We start from the raw sequence: 19603 nt of genomic DNA on the forward strand, positions 1-19603 counted from the left end.
AATAAGAATCATATGGTATATACATGGAATATTATTCAGCCTTAAAAAGGGAGGAAATTCTGTGATATACTACAACAGAGATAAACCTTGCAGGGTAAACAATATGCTAAATGAAACAAGCCAGTCACAAAAAGGCAAGTGCCATATGATTCCATTTACATGAGGTGCCTGTAGTAATAAAAATCATAGAGACATAAAATAGAACAGTGATTGCCAGGGGCTGAGTGGAGAGAGGAATGGGGAGTTTAACTGGAACAGAATTTCACTTTTGCAAGACAAAAATAGCTATGGAGATCAATGGTGGTGATGGTTGTACAATATTATGTTTGTATTTAATACCATTGAACTGTATGCTTAGAAAATTAAGATGGTAAATTTTGATGTATGTGTAACAGTACAAAAATTTGAACAAAAAACCCTGCATGTAAACATTTACAGTGGCTTTATACATCATCCTCCAGAATGGAAACAACTCGAATGTTCTTCAACTTTTGTAGTACCTGTATACAAAATAGTGATGACTGATACATGGAACAGTATGGCTTTATCTCAGATGTATCATGTTCAATAAAAGAAGCCAGACTCAGAAAGTCACATACTTTGTGACTACATTTTTATAAAGTAATGTAAAAACAAAACTATAAGACAACTACCTGATGAATGAGGCCCAAGGGACCAGGTCTGGGTAGATGAATTGACTACAAAGAGATTCTGAGATGTGATAGAAATATTGCATATTGTAATCTTTTTTAAAATTCAATAAATCATTATTGAGCTCCCATGGGGTGTAACATAGGGGTATAATTTTATTGTTCTGAATGTGTTTATCCAGTTTTCCCAACACCAGTTATTGAAGAGACTCTCCTTTCCCCATGGGTGTTCTTTGCTCTCCTCTGGAATAGTAGTTGACTGTATATTCAGGGGGTTTAAATCTGGGCTTTCTATTCTGTTCCGTTGGTCCAAGTGTCTATTTTTGTTCCAGTCCCATACTGTTTTTATTACTATAGCTTTATAGTATAGTTTAAAATCAGGACGTGTGATATCTCTAGCTTTGTTCTATTTCCTCAGTATTGTTTTTGCTATTTAGGGTCTTTTGTGGTTCCACACAAATTTTAGGATTTTTTTTTTTTTCTATTTCTGTGAAGAATGCCATTGGTATTTGATGGGAATTGTGATGAATCTATAGATGGCTTTGGGTAGTATGGATATTTTAACAATATTAATTATTTTGATCCATGAACACAGGATATTTTCCATTTGTTTGTGTCTTCTTCAGTTTCTTTCAGCAAATTCTTATAGTTTTTGTTGTACAGATCTTTCACTTTCTTGGTTAAAATTACTCCTAAATATTTTGTTGTTTTTCATGCTATTTTGAATGGGATAGATTTCTTTCTTTGTTAGATGGTTCATCATTAGTGTATAGAAATACAGCTGATTTCTGTATGTTAATTTTGTATCCTGCAACTTTACTGAAATTGACTAGTTCCAATTTTTTTTTGGCTGAGTCTCTGGGATTTTCAATATACAAGGTCACATCACTTGCTAATCGCTACAGTTTCGCTTTTTCTTTTCAGATTTTATGTCTTTTATTTCTTTGTCTTATCTAATTGCTCTAGTTAGAACTTCTACTATTTGAATAAGAGTGATAAGAGTGGACATCTTTGTCTTGTTCTTGATCTTAAAGGAAAAGCTTTCAATTTTTCTCCATTGATTATGTTAGTTGTGTGTTTCTTCTGTATGACCTTTATTATGTTGAGGTATGTTCCTTCTGTGCCCAATCTGTAGAGTATTTTTATCGTGAAAGGATGTTGTATTTTGTCAAATGCTTTTTCTGCATCTATTGAGATGACTGTGATGTTTATCTTTCATTTTATTAGTGTGATATGTTACATTTATTGATTTGTATATGTTGAACCATTCTTGCATCCCAGGGATAAATCCCACTTGGTCATGAGGTATAATCATTTTAATGTGTTCTTGAATTCAGTTTGCTAATATTTTGTTGAGAATTTTTACATCTATATTCACCAGGGATATTGGCCTACAGTTTTCTTTTTTGTGTGTCCTTATCTGGCTTTGATGTCAGGATAATGCTGGCCTTATTATTTCCTTCCTTATGCTAACTTTGGGCTTACTTTGTTCTTTTTTCTTAGTTCCTTGAGATATTAAAGTTAGATTTTTTAATTTGTGATTTTTCTAATTTCTTAATATCTGCATTTATCACAATGAACTTTGCTCTCAGAACTGCTTTTGCTGCATACCATACATTTGGATATGTTGTATTTTCATTTTCATTTGTTTCAAGATAATTTTTTATTTCCCTTTTGATTTCTTCTTCAGCTCACTGGTTGTTCAGAAATGTGTTGTTTAGTTTCCACATATTTGTAGACTTTACAGCTTTTCTCTTGTTGATTTCTAGTTTCATACCATCGTGGTCAAAAAAGATAGTTGGTATGATTTCAGTGTTTTTAAATTTGCTAAGATTTGTTTTATGTCCTATTATATGATCTATCCTGGAGACTGTCCATGTACATTTGAGAAGAAAGTGTATTCTGCTGCTGTTGGGTGGAATGTTTTATAAATGTCTGTTAGGTCCATTTGTTCTAAAGTATGGTTCAATCCAATGTTTTCTTATTGGTTTTCTGTCTGGATGACCTATCCATTGCTGACAGTAGCATATTGAAGTCCCCTATTATTGTAGTGTTGTCTGTTTCTCACTTTAGATCTTTTAGTATTTGCTTAATATATTTTAGTGCTCTCATGTTGGGTGCACGTATATTTACAATTGTTATATCTTCTTGAAGTATTGACCCCTTTGTCATTATCTAATAACCTTCTTTGTCTCTTGTTACTGTTTTGGGCTTTAAGTCTATTTTGTCTGATATAAGTATAGCTAACCCCACTTTCTTTTGGTTTTCACTTATTTGGAATATTTTCTTCTATCCTTTGAGCCTATGTATGTCACTTTGACCCGAAATAAGTCTCCTGTAGGCAGCATATAGTTGTGTCTTGGTTTTCCCATCCCTCTCTGTGCCTTTTGATTGGTGAATTCAGTATGTTTACATTTACAATGATTATTGGTATGTAAGGACTTAACTACTGTCATCGTATTATTCATCTTCTGCTTGTTTTTCATCTCAATTTTTCTTTTTCTTCTGTTTCTGCCTACCTTTGTAAATTGGTGGTTTTCCCTAGTGATTTTTTCAATCCCTCCTTTTTATGTTTTGTGTCCCTATGGTAGATTTTTGCTTTTGGGTTACCATGAGGCTTACACAAAACATCTCATAGGAACAAAATAGTCCCTTTTATCCTGATAACAACTTCTCTTTTTTCATCTATAAAGTTTCCATCCTTTTACTTCTTTTATATTTTTGATGCCAAATTTTCCTATTGTTGTACTGTGAATTCATTACAAAATTGTAGTGGTTATAGTTATTTTAAATTATTCTTTCCTTTAACATTTGTACTATAATTAAATGGCTAACACACCATTCTAATATAGAGTTACAGTTTTCTAATTGTGATTGTCTATTTTTCACCTTTACTAAACTGTTGTGTATTTTCATACGTTTTTGTGTCACTAATTAGCATCCTTCCATGTCAGCTTGAAGAGTTTTTTTTAACATTTCTTATAAGTCAGGTCTAGTGGTGGTGAACTCCTTCACCTTTTGTTTGTATCTCCTTTATGTCTGAAGGATAACTTCGCCAGGTAAAGTATTCTTGGCTGGTAATTTTCAATCTTTCAACACTTTGAATATGTCATGTCACTCTCTCCTGCCCTGTAGAGTTTCTTCTGAGAAATCCCCTGATAGCCTAATGGGGATTCCTTTGTAGATTACTTTCATTTTTTTCCCTGGCTGCCTTTTGGATTCTTTCTTTGTCATTGATTTTTTTGACAGTTCCATTATAATGTGTCTTGTAAACAGACTTTTTGTATTGAGATAACATGGTGTTCTATTAGCTTCATGGACTTTTATGTCTAATTCCTTCCCCAGGTTTGGAAAGTTCTCAGCTATAATTTTTTAAATAAACTCCCCTTTTCCCTCTTTTCTCCATCTGGTACACCAGTTATTCTTATATTTGCTTTTCTGATCAAGTTCTTAGGGTTCACAGGGCTTCTTCATTTTTAAAAAATCTTAGTTCTTTTCTCCTAACTGAATCATTTCTAAATTCTTATCCTCCCAGTCACTTACTCTTTCTTCCATCTGATCTGTTCTGTTACCTTTGCTCTCTGATGAATTCTTTATTTCATTCATTGATTTATTCAGCTTCAGAATTTCTGTTTGGTTCCTAAAAAATTCAGTTTCTTTTGTAAAGAATCCTTTATGGTCATTAATTTTGTTCCTGAGTTCATTGACTTGCCTTTCTGAGTTTTCTTATAGTTTATTGAATTTCTTCATAACATCTACTTTGAATTCTTTATCAGATCTCAGTATACTGTGCCTTTGAGTTCCTGGGGAATTATCATTTTCTTTTTGTGATACCATATCCCTTGATTTTTCACAGTGTTTGACGATATGTGCCTCTACTTTCGCAGTTGAAGTAGCAAGCACTTTTCTTAGTTAAGGATTTGTTTGCTTTGGCTGTTACAGCTCATCAGGCTGGCAATTAGAAAACTTTCTTTTGTTTTCCAAAAGGTGGCACTGTAGCTCAAGTTTTAGGTTTCTCCTATAGAAGCTGGCTCTTGGGGCTGTGCTTGGGAGTTTTAAAAAGAGCTGGCATCAGAATGGGAGGAGGCTTGGGCTTAGGAACTGAAACTTTAGGGGTGCCATGGCCTGGTAGGGGGATCCTAGAGTGGGGTCTCCCAGAGTCCTGAAGCAGATAGCAGGAAACATGTTCCTTCAATGCCCTTTGATAGTCTTATCTGCCCCCTTTCCTTTCCTCTTCCTCCCCAACCCCCCAGTCATGGAGGTTCCCTCCTCAGAACTCCAGGTCTGCTGGAGAGAATTGGGACCCTCCAGCTGCAACTCACCTGCATCTGGGCAGTTTGACACTCACCACTTTTGCCTTCCTCCTCCTCTAACACAGAGGTAGCTACTTCCACTGCTAAAAGTCCAGTGTTGTTTAGGGTCACCTTGGAGAGGGGGGCTGCCTCAGCAGGTTCCTGCCTCTCCTCTGTCTCCAAACTTGTCTCAGTCCTGCTCTAGTGGCATGCTGGGTTCCCCCATCAGGCTGGCTGGACCTCCACAAATTCTCTGTCTCCTGTGAGGGTCCACCCAATTGTGTGTTCTCCAGGTTCCCTTTCTCCCAATTGGAGCAAGTGAGAGTAAAGCAGACTCATCCACTCCCTTGGATCTGCAGCCCCATCTGAGGTCCTATCTACCTACTTTGAATGCACAGGTGGGTAGAAATCTCCTAGTATCCTGGTATAAAATGCAGAGGACTTTTGTTTGGTTATGGATGTCCAATTAGTTGTAAATCAAAGGGGAGAGAAAAAAGGAACAATGCATACCACCATGATGCTGATGTCATGTTAGTTTTGTTACTTTTTAGAGTGGTTATTTCTCTAATGTAAATGCTAATTGTCTTGTTCTTTGGTCTTATTTTCTATATCAATAAAGCAAGATGATTATATTTAGATACGTGTTTTCAAATTACCAAAAAAAAGGGACATTACAATTAATCGCAGATTTTTTATAAAGCTACAATTTCATGACTATATATTAAAATATGTTTTTATACAATGTTTTGAAATTTTAGTTATTATTTTAAATCTGGAAACCACTGGACTAGTTTATTCCAATAGTCTCTCTCAAGGTTAACATTCTCTGATCTTACGGTTTATTCTTCCCTTGACTTCCTACATCCCAAGAGAAAGAAAATGTCATATAAGAATGTTTTATGAATCAAATATCTTAAGGGAACTTAATGGTTGTATCAATCAGGATAGAATAAGTTATGCTGCAGTAACAAAGAACTAAAAATTCTCAGTGCCTTACAATAGCAAAGTTTATTTCTCTTGTTCATCTCAGATCAACAAGGGATTATTCGTATCAGTCACTTTACATTCTGTCACAGAAAGATATTGACACATTTTTTACCATATAGAAGCCCCAAAGTAAAACATTACTTCTGTTTGCATCTCATTGCCAAAGCAAATCACAATAGCACTCCTGAATTCAATAGGACAGGGATATATATTTCACCTGCAGGGAGGAGCACTGAATATTTATAAACAACAATATATTCTGTGGGTGAATATGATATTAGGAATAAAAACTAACAGAAAAATGAATTTATTTAAAATGAAAATTAGAAAAACAGGAAATTTGAGAATAACTCTTACTACTTCTCCAATCTTCTGAGCATAGTGATATTAGCTAAACAGAAATTTCCAGATATCAGAATATCTTCACATACAATTTTTTTTTTTTATTTTTTAGAACAACCCAATGAGGGAGATTAAAAAGACTGAATTGTGGCTAAAGTCTCACTACAGAGTTAGATCGTTTGGTTTTGAATTTCAGTCTCAGCATTTACTAAAATATGTTCATGGACAAATTGCATTGCTTAATTTCTCAGTGCCTCAGTTTCCTTCTTTTAGGACTGAATATAATCGTAATTCTATCCTGAATTTATATATCTGTGAGGAGTCAAAAATAATAACACATGGAAATGGCACATAGTAACACTCAATGCATATTGCTAGTTGTTAATTATTTTTTGTATTTTTATCATTTATCAACAGTACTATGATTCCCATTTTCTAAATGAAAACCTAAATGCAATCTATAGACTTTAATGTTTCTCTAAGGTTCACATAGTAGATAGCAAAGCTTGGATTCAAAATTAGATTTTTGGTTTAGAGATTTTGTTTACATTCTAGTCACACTTATTTAACTAATTTGACACAATCATATTCTAATCTGTGTCTTTAAGGTTATTTTAGCAAAAGTGTGGTTTGTTTTTTTCCTATGGATTGATATAAATGGTTCAGGAAAAAAAGACTGGCTGAGATTGGGAGAGGATATTGAGAATAAGAAAGGAAGACAAAGAGAAAGCAAGCAACTGAGAAGGTACAGTGTAATTAGAGTAGGTGGCAGGGCAGCTGACTGAGCTGGCGGAGGGAAGTCAGTGGTTTGCTCAGGAAACAGGAGTGATAGTGGCCAATCTGGTGCTGTTGTGGAGCTCAGATTAGACTTTTTGTACAAATTGGATTTGGAGAATTAGAGCAGGATTGTAAGACCACCTACTGAAAGGAAGAGTATTATAGGAAATCTATAAAGTCCTAAATTCAGCATTTTTTTCCTAACTGAAGAGAAAGCAAAATCAGAACTGTGTGACTTTGTTGTTTTATAATTGAAATGACTGAACTGTGGATTTGAGAGACTGCTGACTTTAGGGAAGTCGATGTGGTAAGTTATTTTAATGGTTTTTGTGTATCATATAGTTCCCCCCTCCCTTTTTTCTTGAAATAGGTGGTTTCTGTCATATGCTTTGATATAGTTCAGAGTCTCACAATCTGTTTTAGGTTTGTTGACAACTCAAGTTTCAGTTTCCAGCAGCATATACTGTTTGTGTTTGAAATGCGTCTGAGGCTTGGCTCAAAATGTTTCTCTCATTTCAGAATGTGGTATGCAAACTTCATTATGTTTGCCTTCATTTCTCTAACCTTCACATGTGACTTATTATCCTGAGAATAAACCTTACGGGTAAGTCTGAGCTAACAATTTTTTTCTTCTTAACATTGGATATGTTTTATTGAAACTTCAAATATAAATTTTCAAATATAAATACTCCCTAAAAAGTACTGCTTTGTTGTTAAGCTATTACCAAATATCCTATTTAATATTATTTAGGAATTCCCAAGACATCTTATTTAGCACATTATAGTAACCATAAGAGCTTTAAAATAGAAAGAAATTTCCTCTATTTAGAGCAATCCAGAAAAAATGAGGTGTGGGCAACAGAGCATTGATATTAGTATCACTAATTATGAATAGCTTCTCTGAGGAGAACCATTTTAGGAAAACTATAATGGGAAGTAGACATAACAACTATTTCAAGTTCTTATTTTTTTGTTTTGTTTTGATGCCAAAGATGTCAAGAATTTGTTTGCATTGTTTACTTCCCATGATATAAATATACTTTAGTTGTTTTAATTCCTCTGCTGTGAAGTTTATAACTCTTTAGATTGACTGAGATGAAAATTAAGATTAAATGAGAAAACCTATGACAATGGCTGATCCTTGGTAGAAGCTTATTATATGTTTGCATATCTCCACCTATGCTAGGATGCTAATAAAGTCCCCCAAATTGTGTTTGCAAGTTGTCCTTTATTTTAATAATATTTTTAAATGCTTTATGAAAAACACTTATTTGTTACTTAAAGAACAGTTCAGAGATAACTAATGAGGCAATGAGGAAAAGTTGTTTCAAAACTAACATGTAGACTGCCAGAAGCTCTAAAGAGTTTTAAAAAAAGAGAAGAGAATGGGAAAAAAATTGCAGGTGGAAAACATTGCTCGTTCTTTCTTATCACCATCTGTTCCTCTGGGGGATAAAAATATGTCTGAGATGTAGAAAGTATTATTAGAATTTGGGAATAGTGGAATGGAAAGACAGAATGTCCAAGTAATGATAAGTGAAAGTGGGAAGAGAACATGAGTTTCTAGCAGTTTGAATAGTACCAGAAGTAAAAATAGCAATAAAATAATAACAATATTACAGCAACCAAATACATTGAGCTTTTACTGTATCCATCTACTGGGATAACAGCTTTATATGTGTTAATCCATTTAATCATCATAACAACTCTATGAGGTACATACTACTTTTTCTAGTTTACAGATAAATTTAGAGAGGTTACTTTCCAGGATCACACACCAGATAAATGGTAAGGTCAGGATTTAAACAATGCTTAGTCTAACTCCTAAGGTCCTAGTCTTAACCATTACATTTTAACATTTGGAACCTTGGGTCAAGTATGAAGTTCAAATGTTCTCTTCTCTAACTCTCAACTCTGTATCACCATCAGCCGTATGTCATCCACTATTTAGTCAGTCTTCTCTCCTATTCTGTTTCTAATATTCATGTACATTCAGTTAGTCTCTTGTCCTCCTTGCAAATTTTCCTTCCTATTTGTTTTTGAATACCTTTCTTTGGTAATTAAACTCCTCTCCCTATGTTGAAGGTAACTCTTTATATGTTCCCTACTACCTGCCCTATCATATAGACTGCAGAGTTATAACATTAGATTCAACATGTCTATTGGTACCTTGTCAACTTTTAAGGGTCCAGCTCTCTAGGCCTGATAATCCCACCAGAGTGAAATGGCCTACACATACTAGTTGCTTATGAATGGTATCTGTTCCGACTGGTTGGTGTCTGTGCTAAATTAGTTGTTAAATCTTTTGTGTGCCATTTCTGAAGCTATCATTTCTTTGTTGAAAGCTTCCAAGTCTCTCTTCTTCTTTCTTCATATCTAATTTTTTTTATAGCCCAAACTCAGTATATTCCATATTAGCTCTTCAGTTTCCCTAAATCAATCTGCCTCTAGGTTGCACTATGCATGATAATGCCATTGTCATTGTTCCACTCACTAAACTTTAAATCATAGAGTCCTCTTTGATTCTTCTTTTTCTCTATTCCCCTACATCTGATTAGCTACCATTTCTGTAGAATCATCTCCACCAAATCTATTGCATCTCTCCTCTCTATATCAATTCATTATTGCTGAATAACAATAATTTATTATGTCTCATATGTCTATGGTTCACTAAGTAGTTCTTCTGCTGATTTAGCTCTGGAACAATCATTCAACTAACAGTTAGCTGGTAGGTCAACTCACATGGTTAGAATGGCTAGGGCCAATTAGATCTCTCCATGTGGCCTTCCCAGTTATCATCACAACACAGTGGTCTCAGATTTTCAAGAGATGTGCAGATGCTAATCAAACTTCTGTTTGTGTTTGTGGCTTGTTTGCTGACATCCCTCTGGACAAAACAAATTATAAACCAATTCCATAATCTATTTAGGAAGAGATTCCACAAAAATATGGATACTGTCAAGTGTCATTCATTGGGTGGCACTTATTGTTACAGTTTACCACAGTCTCCTAATTTTCATTTTTACTGATGAAATCATAGTTCAGATTTTCATCACTACTCTGTTTTACTACTGCACAAGTTTTCGATTGTTTCTATCTCAGTTCTCTTTGCCTGCCAATCCATCTGCTATACTACAAAAGCTCCAGTCATGTTACTTTCCTTTTTAAAAATAAACAAATGAATAAAAACCTTCTATAACTTCTCATAGCTATCAGAAGAAAGTCTGCTTTCTTCTCTCTGACTTTGAGAGCCCCCCAATATAACTTTCCTAAGTCCTATGGCTCCCCCACTTCTAACTCAATGTTCTACAAAACTATATTAACTTCTTGCTATTGTCCTTGCCTAATTCCTACAATTGCTATATTTTTTTCTTGCTTAAAAGCCATTTCACCTTATCTCTTTTTTTTTTTTTTTTTTTTTTTTTTTTTTTTTGCGGTACGCGGGCCTCTCACTGTTGTGGCCTCTCCCGTTGCGGAGCACAGGCTCCGGACGCGCAGGCTCAGCCGCCATGGCTCACGGGCCCAGCGGCTCCGCGGCATGTGGGATCTTCCCGGACCAGGGCACGAACCCGTGTCCCCTGCATCGGCAGGCGGACTCTCAACGACTGCGCCACCAGGGAAGCCCCACCTTATCTCTTTTCATTAAAATCAAATCCATTCTTCAAGTCAATTTTACCTTCCCGTATTCCCATCAGTTACAAAGGATTTTCCTATTAGTGAAATCCTAAAGCACTTTACTCATCTCTCTCTTAAGATAGTGATCATATCCTTCATTTTATTATTGTTATTTGTATTTGTGCATGGACATGTCCTTTCTCAGACTTAGTATGAGAAAGGTGCTACAACAGTGTGGTCCAATAGAAATATAATGAAAACCACATATGTAATTTTAAAAAATTTAGTAGCCATATTAAAAGAGGTAAAAAGAAACTAGGAAATTTAATGTTAATAATAAACTTTATCTAGCCTAATGTATCACAAAATATTATCTCAGCATGTAAACAACATACTATTTAATTTTTTACATTGTTTTTCATGCTAACTTCAAAATCTGGAGTGTATTTTACATACATATCATATTTCTGTCCAGATAAATCATATTTCAAGGGTTCAATAGCAAAGTGTTGCTTTTGGCTACCATATTGGACATTACAACCTGAGAATTCTATGAGAAACATTGGTGTATTACAGAGAATGTTGACTCGTGGTAGGATGATTATCAGATTTTGGCCTTGTTACTTAGTATATGAGCCTGAACAATTTATTCAGTCTCTCTTAGCCTTAGTTCCTTTATGTATACAAAGTTTTTGCAAGGATTAGAGTTGACTGTATTACACAGTTTCTGACATGGTGTTCATTTACTTAAAAAAAACCAATGTGGACATGACCCAACCTACACCAATGTCTTGCAAAATACCTGGATTTTAGAGTCTGTATATTGTAACCATTTATTGATCACATAAGCCATTATGCTGTTTGTTTTGCAAGGAATATTAAATATGAAGTCTACCTTTAAGAAGATTGGTCCCAGAATGATGGCCATATAAATACTTATTTTTTACAATATAAATCAAATATCACTTAATAATACCATATAAGTTAAAAAGCTGTCTTACAGAGGAGTCATTAACTATTCCTGGGAATATCAAGGTAAGCTTCATACAGACGCTTTTTCAACTGCATCTGAAAGGAAGAAAAGTTACCAGATATTCAGGGGTGATGGAAGGGAACCATAGAAAGTTAAATAAAGTGCATGAAAGTCATGGAGGAATAAAATTCCTTGTAAAATATGAATAAATTTTAGTTTTGCAATGGATAAGTGTTAGGGACTTCATGTTTGTGTTCCACCCCACCAAAAATTCAAATGTTGATACCCCAACTCCCAATGGAATGGTATTAGTCTATGGGGCCTTTGAGAAGTAAATACGTTAAGGTGAAGTCATGGGAGTGAAGCCCCCCTGATGGGATTAGTGTCCTTGTAAGAAGGGAAAGAGACTGAGATTTTCTTTACTCTACACCATGTGAAGATGCAAGAAGAAGGTGGCCATCTGTGAACATGGAAGGGGGTTCTCACCAGACATTGGATCTTCTGATATTTTGGTCTTGGGTTTCCCAGACTCCAGAAATGTGAGAAATAAATATTTAATTATAAGCCATCCAGTCTATGGTATTCTTGTTATAGCAGCTTGAACTGAATAAGAAAATAGGACACAGAATATATTCATAAAGTAGGACACAGAGTATATTCATAAAGTGGGTGAATATGGACCCACTTTGGGTCCTAGAAAGGACCAAAGGAGAGCATTAGGATTCATAGAGTGCTCTTGGTACCCCCTCCAAAAAGCTAGTACTTCCTCATTTTTCATCATCTTAATAAATGGTATCACCAAATACCTATTTCTTTAATACTTCTCTTTCCCTCATTCTTCAGCTTGAATCTATGTATAAACCTATTGCCTTTCTACCTCTGAGATGTATTCTGTCAGTGCAGCACTCCAAGCCACTTACTACTTTCCAAGACCACTGAAAAAGCCTAACTGATCTCCTTGCCTTCACTGTTGTCTTCCTGTAATCCAGTTTCTTCACAGAAGAGGAAGAATGATTTTTTTTAAGTAAATCAGAATCTCTTACCTCCCCTTCTTTGAGCCCCAATGGCTTTCTCTTTCATTATGTTCCAAAGGGTGCTACATGATCTGGCCTACCTCTCTGACCTAATCTCGTTTTACTCTCCCCTTGATCACACATTATTTAGATGCACTGCCTTTATTTTATTTTAGTGTCACTGAGTATTCTAAGCTTTTTTCTACCTGGGCTTTTACTATTGCACTTTCTTCTATCTAGGTTGCTCTATCTTCAAATAACGGGCTCCTTCTAATCCTTCAAATTCTACCTAAAAATCACTTTCTCCGGGATACCTTCCCTGACTATTCTAGCTAAAATACCCTGATGGTGAAGTCATTTTCTATTTTATTACACTGTTATTTCATATTAGTTCTTACTGCCATCTTAAATTGTTTTATTATTATCATTATTTACTCATGTATTTTCTTTCCTTTCCATTAAAATATAAGCTGCTCGAGAATAAAATCTTGTCTGTCTTGTTCATCATTGTATCCTGAATATCATCCTTGTGCTTTAGCAAAAGGCAGACACTCAGTTAATGCTTGTTGAGTGAATGGATCTTTTTCCCCACATGTACTATATTCTCTCTAGTAGGATTTCATGTATTAAGAAGGAAAATGGATGTGAATATATTAATCTAGTGTTTTATCAGGTATAAGAGATATTTGGTTATAAGAGATAAGAGGGAAAAAAAGCCACACTCTATTGCTATAGCCAATGAATTAAGCAAAGGATTTGATAGAGGGGGCAGGGGGAAAGGTCTGTTTCCTCAATTCATGATCATTCATCTTCCAAATAGTTTCTTAAATCTTAATGTAGAAACTTCAGTAACTAAAAATATTGGTTGTGATACCAGAACTGAATTGAATATTGTTTCTTTTTGAAATCGAAACATTGCAAATGTTTGCAGTAGGTAGTTAAGGCAATATTTTGACTGTGAATTCAGTTGGCTCTAATTGTTATTTTCCTTCTATTAGTGTAGGACTTTAGAAATAAGATCTAATCCTGTTAAATAATAATTGCTTACAGACTTTTTATATGTATATATATAGATGTGTGTATATATATATATATATATATAATGCAAGATGTTTAAAAAGGTTAATATTCCCTCAATAAGGAAAACATTGTTATAAAATGTCATTTAGATCAGCTCTAATAAGTAACCAACTTGAAAAACTCAGAAATGCATAAAAAAACACGTATACTTAAATAATTATAATATCATTACAATCAACATTTTTTTATGTTTTAGAAGATTCTCATTAACCTTTTTGTCAAAGGCATTTCTAAGAACTCAGAAAAGCATATTGAAAAACATGTTTGTTGCCATTAACACCATTTGCCCAGCTATGCATCTCTAATATATGTCTGTATTTCTTACATATGGTGTTTCCAACAATTAGTTAGGGGTAGCTGATTTAATGATTATTCCCATACAAAGTCATAACACTTGGGTGCTTTTTACAATATAAAGGCCCTTTTATGTTTAATAAGTTAAAAACTAAAAGACATAAATTATGCAGTCTATAATAATTAATTATCTGGAGCTCACAGGAATCTTCTCCTACATTCCCTATATTCTTTTTTTCATTCTCTTTCCAATGGCTTTCACATGATGATGTTGTATGTCTTTGGTTTCCTCTCTTAACCCCTAATACAAATGGATGTTTATGTAGGGCTCTCATGACACCATTTACTCCGAGTTTTCTTCCTGATCCTCTAGCTATTCTCCTTCACCTTGACTGTAAATGTGGAATTTATTAACGCTTTCATCTAGGTCTTCTTATAAATTTCAGTTGTTTTATTTTAATGATTGAATAAGAAAATAGAAGCCATAACTTGGAAGCTCTCTCTTCTTTTCACCCACAAATCTATCTATACTTGCCCCTGTCATTTTCTTCTATCCTCCTGTTATGATGAACAAAGTGCACTTCATTTTACCAAAGTCCATTCCCTCCATTTTTACCTTTGTGAGGACTTTATTTCTTAAATTATCCTTTCTCTTCAGATTTAACAGTCTTTCTTTTTCTGACAGATTAGTCCCCTCAGATTACATATATCACATTAGAATCTTTCAACTAAAATATCCGTGACCCTCAGTTTTTCCCTACTTAGTCAAACTGCTGAGTTTTCATCACATAGTCTCAACATCCTCAACACTAGTCATTTTTCCTCTCCTTACTGTTCAGTTTCCATCATCACTTTATTTAATCTGTTCTTGTCAACATAAAATATTTGTTACTCATACAATGTACCTCTTTTATCCTCATCTTGCTCTACTTCACAATAGGATTCAATATGGAAAGACACTCTCACCTCCTCTCTTCCTTTGGCCTCTGTGATTGTACTCTCTCCTTGTTTTCCTTCTCTCTCACTAATTGCTCTTTTTCAGATTTTTTTTTATTGTTTTTGACCTAAGAACTCATTTGGATCTAATTCTCTTTCTTTTCAATCCTCTCTTTAAAGTGTTTGCCATCATTTCCACGGATTTAAAACACATACTTTGGCATGGAGGCCTGCATCTTGAAAGCAGATCTTATCATGGACTTCAGCCTCACATTTACTTTACAAGAGATGCTTCACATCTCTACTTCACTGTTTCACAGACATCTCCTACTTAACATATCCAAACTGTGACCTTCAATTTGTTTCTTCAGGAAGCTTTTTGGTATTCCCCACTGCTCTGTTTCACCACTTACTAAGATACCTGAGGTATTTCCTTGATTTTTTTCCCCCTTCTCTTAACAACTTGCCCTACTTCTTCATATAAACCTTAGCATGATCTATGAATATTTATCTTCAAACTATCTCTTAATTCCTTGCACTTTTTTCTTGTATCCTCTTCCACCTCTTCATCCAGGTCATCATTATGTCTTGCCTGTGTTCCAAAACAACTTTTCTCCTGGTTGTACTGTTTCACTTCCTCAATTGATTTTACTACAAACCACAAAATAATATTCATAGTATGTAAGTCAAATTACAAACTCACATGCCTTACACTACTACATTTTTATTGCATTTAGACTAAAATCTCAACTCCTCATGATAACCTACAATACTACACATTATCTGGCATGAACCTAGCCCTCAAACCTCAGCTTTGCTCTTTCCCTTAGCAATCCCATACCCTCAGTCATGATGGCCTTTCTTCATTTACTTGAATGGGCCATGTTATTTTTCACCTTGGAGATTTTTGGGGATGTTTACCCCCACTTATTTTGGAATGCTCCTAACCCAGGTTTTAGTATGGCTGGCTCCTATTCTTTATAAGTGGTCCCATAACTCAGTGACTGGCATCACCAGTCATTCAGTTCTGCAAGCAAGAAATCTGGTCTCATCGTTGAAACCCTCTTCTCATATGTCACTCAGACCATCATGCATTCAACATCACATTCCTAATTTCCCTTCTAAATATTTCTCGACTGAGTTCTTTTCTCTCTCCACTGCCACTATCTAGCCATGCTTTTGTTAAATGACTAAAATCTCTTATTTTGCCAACATTATTACAAAGAAAACACCACAGACTCACAATTTAAAACCAGACTTTACTGTTTGTAACAAATGCATTGCAGGATGGATGCAGGGAGTCCAAACACAAGCCATGGCCTGGGAACACCTCACAGCAGTTTTGTAACACATCAGAATTACATGCTTTCTTTTAGGTAAGATTGTATACAGAGAACCCTTTTAAGAATTTCCTGGTTGTTAACAGGGGAGTAGGGTAACCATGATAATCAGGTATGTACATCCGGGAAGGGAAGATGAACATTATGGACTTAAGGCTGCAAACTTCAAAAAGGATATTTGAAAGGGATTCAATGATGGGATAGCAGTATTTGTATAGGGAGCATATGTATATAGAGGTTAAAGAGCTTGCCCAGGAGAATAAAACATCAAGGACATCTATTGAAATTGTTACTATTAGCATATCAAACTGATAGAACTTCACATTCTGTTGACTATGGAGAGGCTCGCTTCAGCATCAGCATCTACCTTAGCCCTTCCTCTAATCATTCCATTGTCTACTGTGCATCCAGAATGGTCTTCTCAAATCAGAAAACCACCACCAGCACCACCACCTTTCCCAAACCCTGTCAATGGATTACCACTTACCTTAGAATAAAAGGCCAAAATTCTTAACAGGGCTATTAGAGTTTTCTGCATCTGAAGCCTCATCTCCCAAACTCTCCTCTTCAACTTTTTTTTTTTTTTTTCCTATAGCCATACTAATCTTTCAGTTACTCAGATTCACTGAACTCCTTTTATCTCCTCAAGTTCAACTCTGGGAAATTCTGCCTCTTCTTCTTGGAAGGATCTTTTCTCACCTCTTTCCCTAATTAACTGCTATTCATCATTCAATTCTTAGTTCAAAGGCCACTCCTATAAAGTCATTTATCCAGGATTAGGTCAAATTCCCCTACTATTGTCATGACTTTCTGTACTTTCCTTCTTACCACTCACCATAAATCTATAGGACAGTGTCTATTTTGGTCTTTATTGAATCCTCAGTCACAGGACAGGGTCTGGCAGATATTATTTAAGAACTCAATAATTATTTGTAAGATAAAGTGACATAATGAAAGAGAAGAAGAAAAGAAACATGTCAATTTTTGAGAAGTAGAAACTTAGTAAATATAAGGCCTTGGAATAGAGTTATTCCCCTCATCCTCAGTCTAATTCTTCCCACATTTCACCAGTTCCTGATTACCTTGATTTCTCAGGTCATAAATGTCCTGGGATCTCAATAGAAGCAGAAGAAGTATAGACATACCTCAGAGATATCGTAGGTTCAGTTCCAGATCACCATAATAATGTGAGTATCTTAATAAAGCCATTCACAGAATTTTTTTGGCTTCACCAGTGCATGTGGAAGTTATATTTATAGTGTAATCTGTTAAGTGTACAATAGCATTATATCTTTCAAAATGTACGTGCCTGTTTGAAAAAATACTTTATTGCTAAAAGAGGCTCTCATCTGAGGCTTTAGTGAGGCATAATAGTTTTACAGTAATAGCATCTAATATCACTGATCGCAGATCACTGTAATAAATATAATCATAATGAGAAAGTTTGAAATATTGCGAGAATTGCCAAATGTATGACAAAGTAACAAAGTGAGCAGATTCTGTTGGAAAATGATGGCTTTAAACTTCCTTTGTACATGGTTGCCACAGACCTTCAATTTGTAAAAAGTGCAATATCTGCAAAGCACAACAAAACAAGGAACGAGATATGCCTGTATTTGAAAAAAATTCAGCATTCTTCTGTCAACAAATGAAGTATAGAAGGAATGTACCTGAACATAATAAAAGTCGTACAGGACAAGCCCATGGACAACATCATACTGAAAGGTGAAAAGCTGAAAAATTTTCCTTTAATATCAGGAACCTCACCTCTCCTCATTTCTATTCAAAATAGTATGGGAACTTCTAGCCAGAACAATTGGGCAAGACAAAGACATAAAAGACATACAAATGAGAAAGGAAGAATAAACTTGTCTCTGTTTGCAGATGACATGATTTTATATATGGAAACTCTTGAAGGTTCCAGCAAAAATCTGTTAGAATTAGTCAAAAAATTCAGTAAATTTACAGAGGACAAGATCAACATGAAAAAATCAATACAATAACAACAAGCTATCAGAGAATGTAAGAAAGCAATCCCATTTACAACCGCACCAAAAATAATAAAATATTTAGGAATAATTTAACCAAGGGAGTGAAAGATCTGTATGCTGAAAACTGTAAGACATTGAGGAAAGAAATTGAAGAAGACATAAACCAGTGGAAAGATGTCCTATGTTCTTGGATTGGAAGAATTAGTATTGTTAAAATGTCCATACCACCCAAAGTGATCTATTATCAGCAGTGCAATCCCTGTCAATATTCCAATAGCATTTTTCACAGAAATAAAATTCAATCTTAAAATTCCCATATGGAATCACCAAAGACCTTGAATATCCAAAGTCATCTTGAGAACGACAAAGAAAGCTGGAGGCATCACACTTCCTTATTTCAAACTAAATTTCAAAACTACAATAATCAAAATAGTATGGTATTGGCCCAAAACTAGGCAACAGAACCCAGAAATAAACCCTCACATATGTGGTCAAAAGATGTCTGACAGGGGTGCCAATACCCATCAATGGGGAAAAGATAGACTCTTCAATAAATGGTGTTGGAAAATCTGGATATCCACATTCAAAATAATGAAACTGGTCACCTGTCTTACATCACTGAAACAATTTTATTTGAAATGAAAGATTAAATGTAGAACCTGACAGCATAAAACTAGAAGAGAACCGGAAAATGCTTCAGGATATTGGTCTCAGCAGTGATTTCATGTATATGACACCAAAAATCGCAGACAAAAGAACCCCAAAAATAAACAAGGAGAACAAGATCAAACTAAAGAGTGTCTGCATAGCAAAGAAAACAGTCAGTAAAATAAACAAGGCAATCTATGGAATGGGAGAAAATATTTGCACATGGTGTATCTGTTAAGGAGTTAATATTCAAAATAGATAAGGAACTCTTACAACTCAGTAGCAAAAAACCCAAATAACCCAATTTTAAAATAGGCAAAGGACTGAGTGGACATTTTTCAAAGAAGACATACAACTGGCCAGAGGTACATGAAAAGGTGCTCAACATCACTCATCATCAGGGAACTAGCAAATCAAAACCACAAGATATCACCTCACACGTGTTAGGATGTCTGTTATCAAAAAGACAAGAGATAACAAGTGTTGGCAAAGATGTGGAAAAAGGTAACCCAGGTATACTGTTGGTAGAAATGTAAATTGATACAACTATTATGGAAAACAGTATGAAGTTCCTCAAAAAATTAAACGTAGTACTACCATATGACCAAGCAATCCCACTCCTGCATATAGATTCGAAAGAAATGAAATCAATATCTCGAATTGTT

The 19603-nt window shown here is 34.9% G+C and overlaps 1 protein-coding gene across 4 annotated transcripts in view; it reads left to right on the plus strand.

Annotated features, from left to right (window-relative positions):
- Nucleotides 1–19603, plus strand: part of RNPC3 (RNA binding region (RNP1, RRM) containing 3) — an 81206-nt gene that overhangs the window by 49667 nt on the left and 11936 nt on the right. The window contains exons 16-18 of one of the 4 annotated variants that reach the window (XR_004349183.1): nt 5236–5340; nt 7568–7652; nt 17848–18419. The gene's annotated coding sequence lies outside the window, so the exon portion shown is untranslated. Of the gene's footprint in view, nt 1–5235; nt 5341–7567; nt 8262–17847; nt 18420–19603 lie in introns of those variants that run through there. The other 3 variants (XR_004349182.1, XR_004349181.1, XR_004349184.1) reach the window with 3 other exon arrangements.

This window comes from Phocoena sinus, chromosome 1 (assembly GCF_008692025.1).
Source record: "Phocoena sinus isolate mPhoSin1 chromosome 1, mPhoSin1.pri, whole genome shotgun sequence".
Classification (NCBI taxonomy): domain Eukaryota; kingdom Metazoa; phylum Chordata; class Mammalia; order Artiodactyla; family Phocoenidae; genus Phocoena; species Phocoena sinus.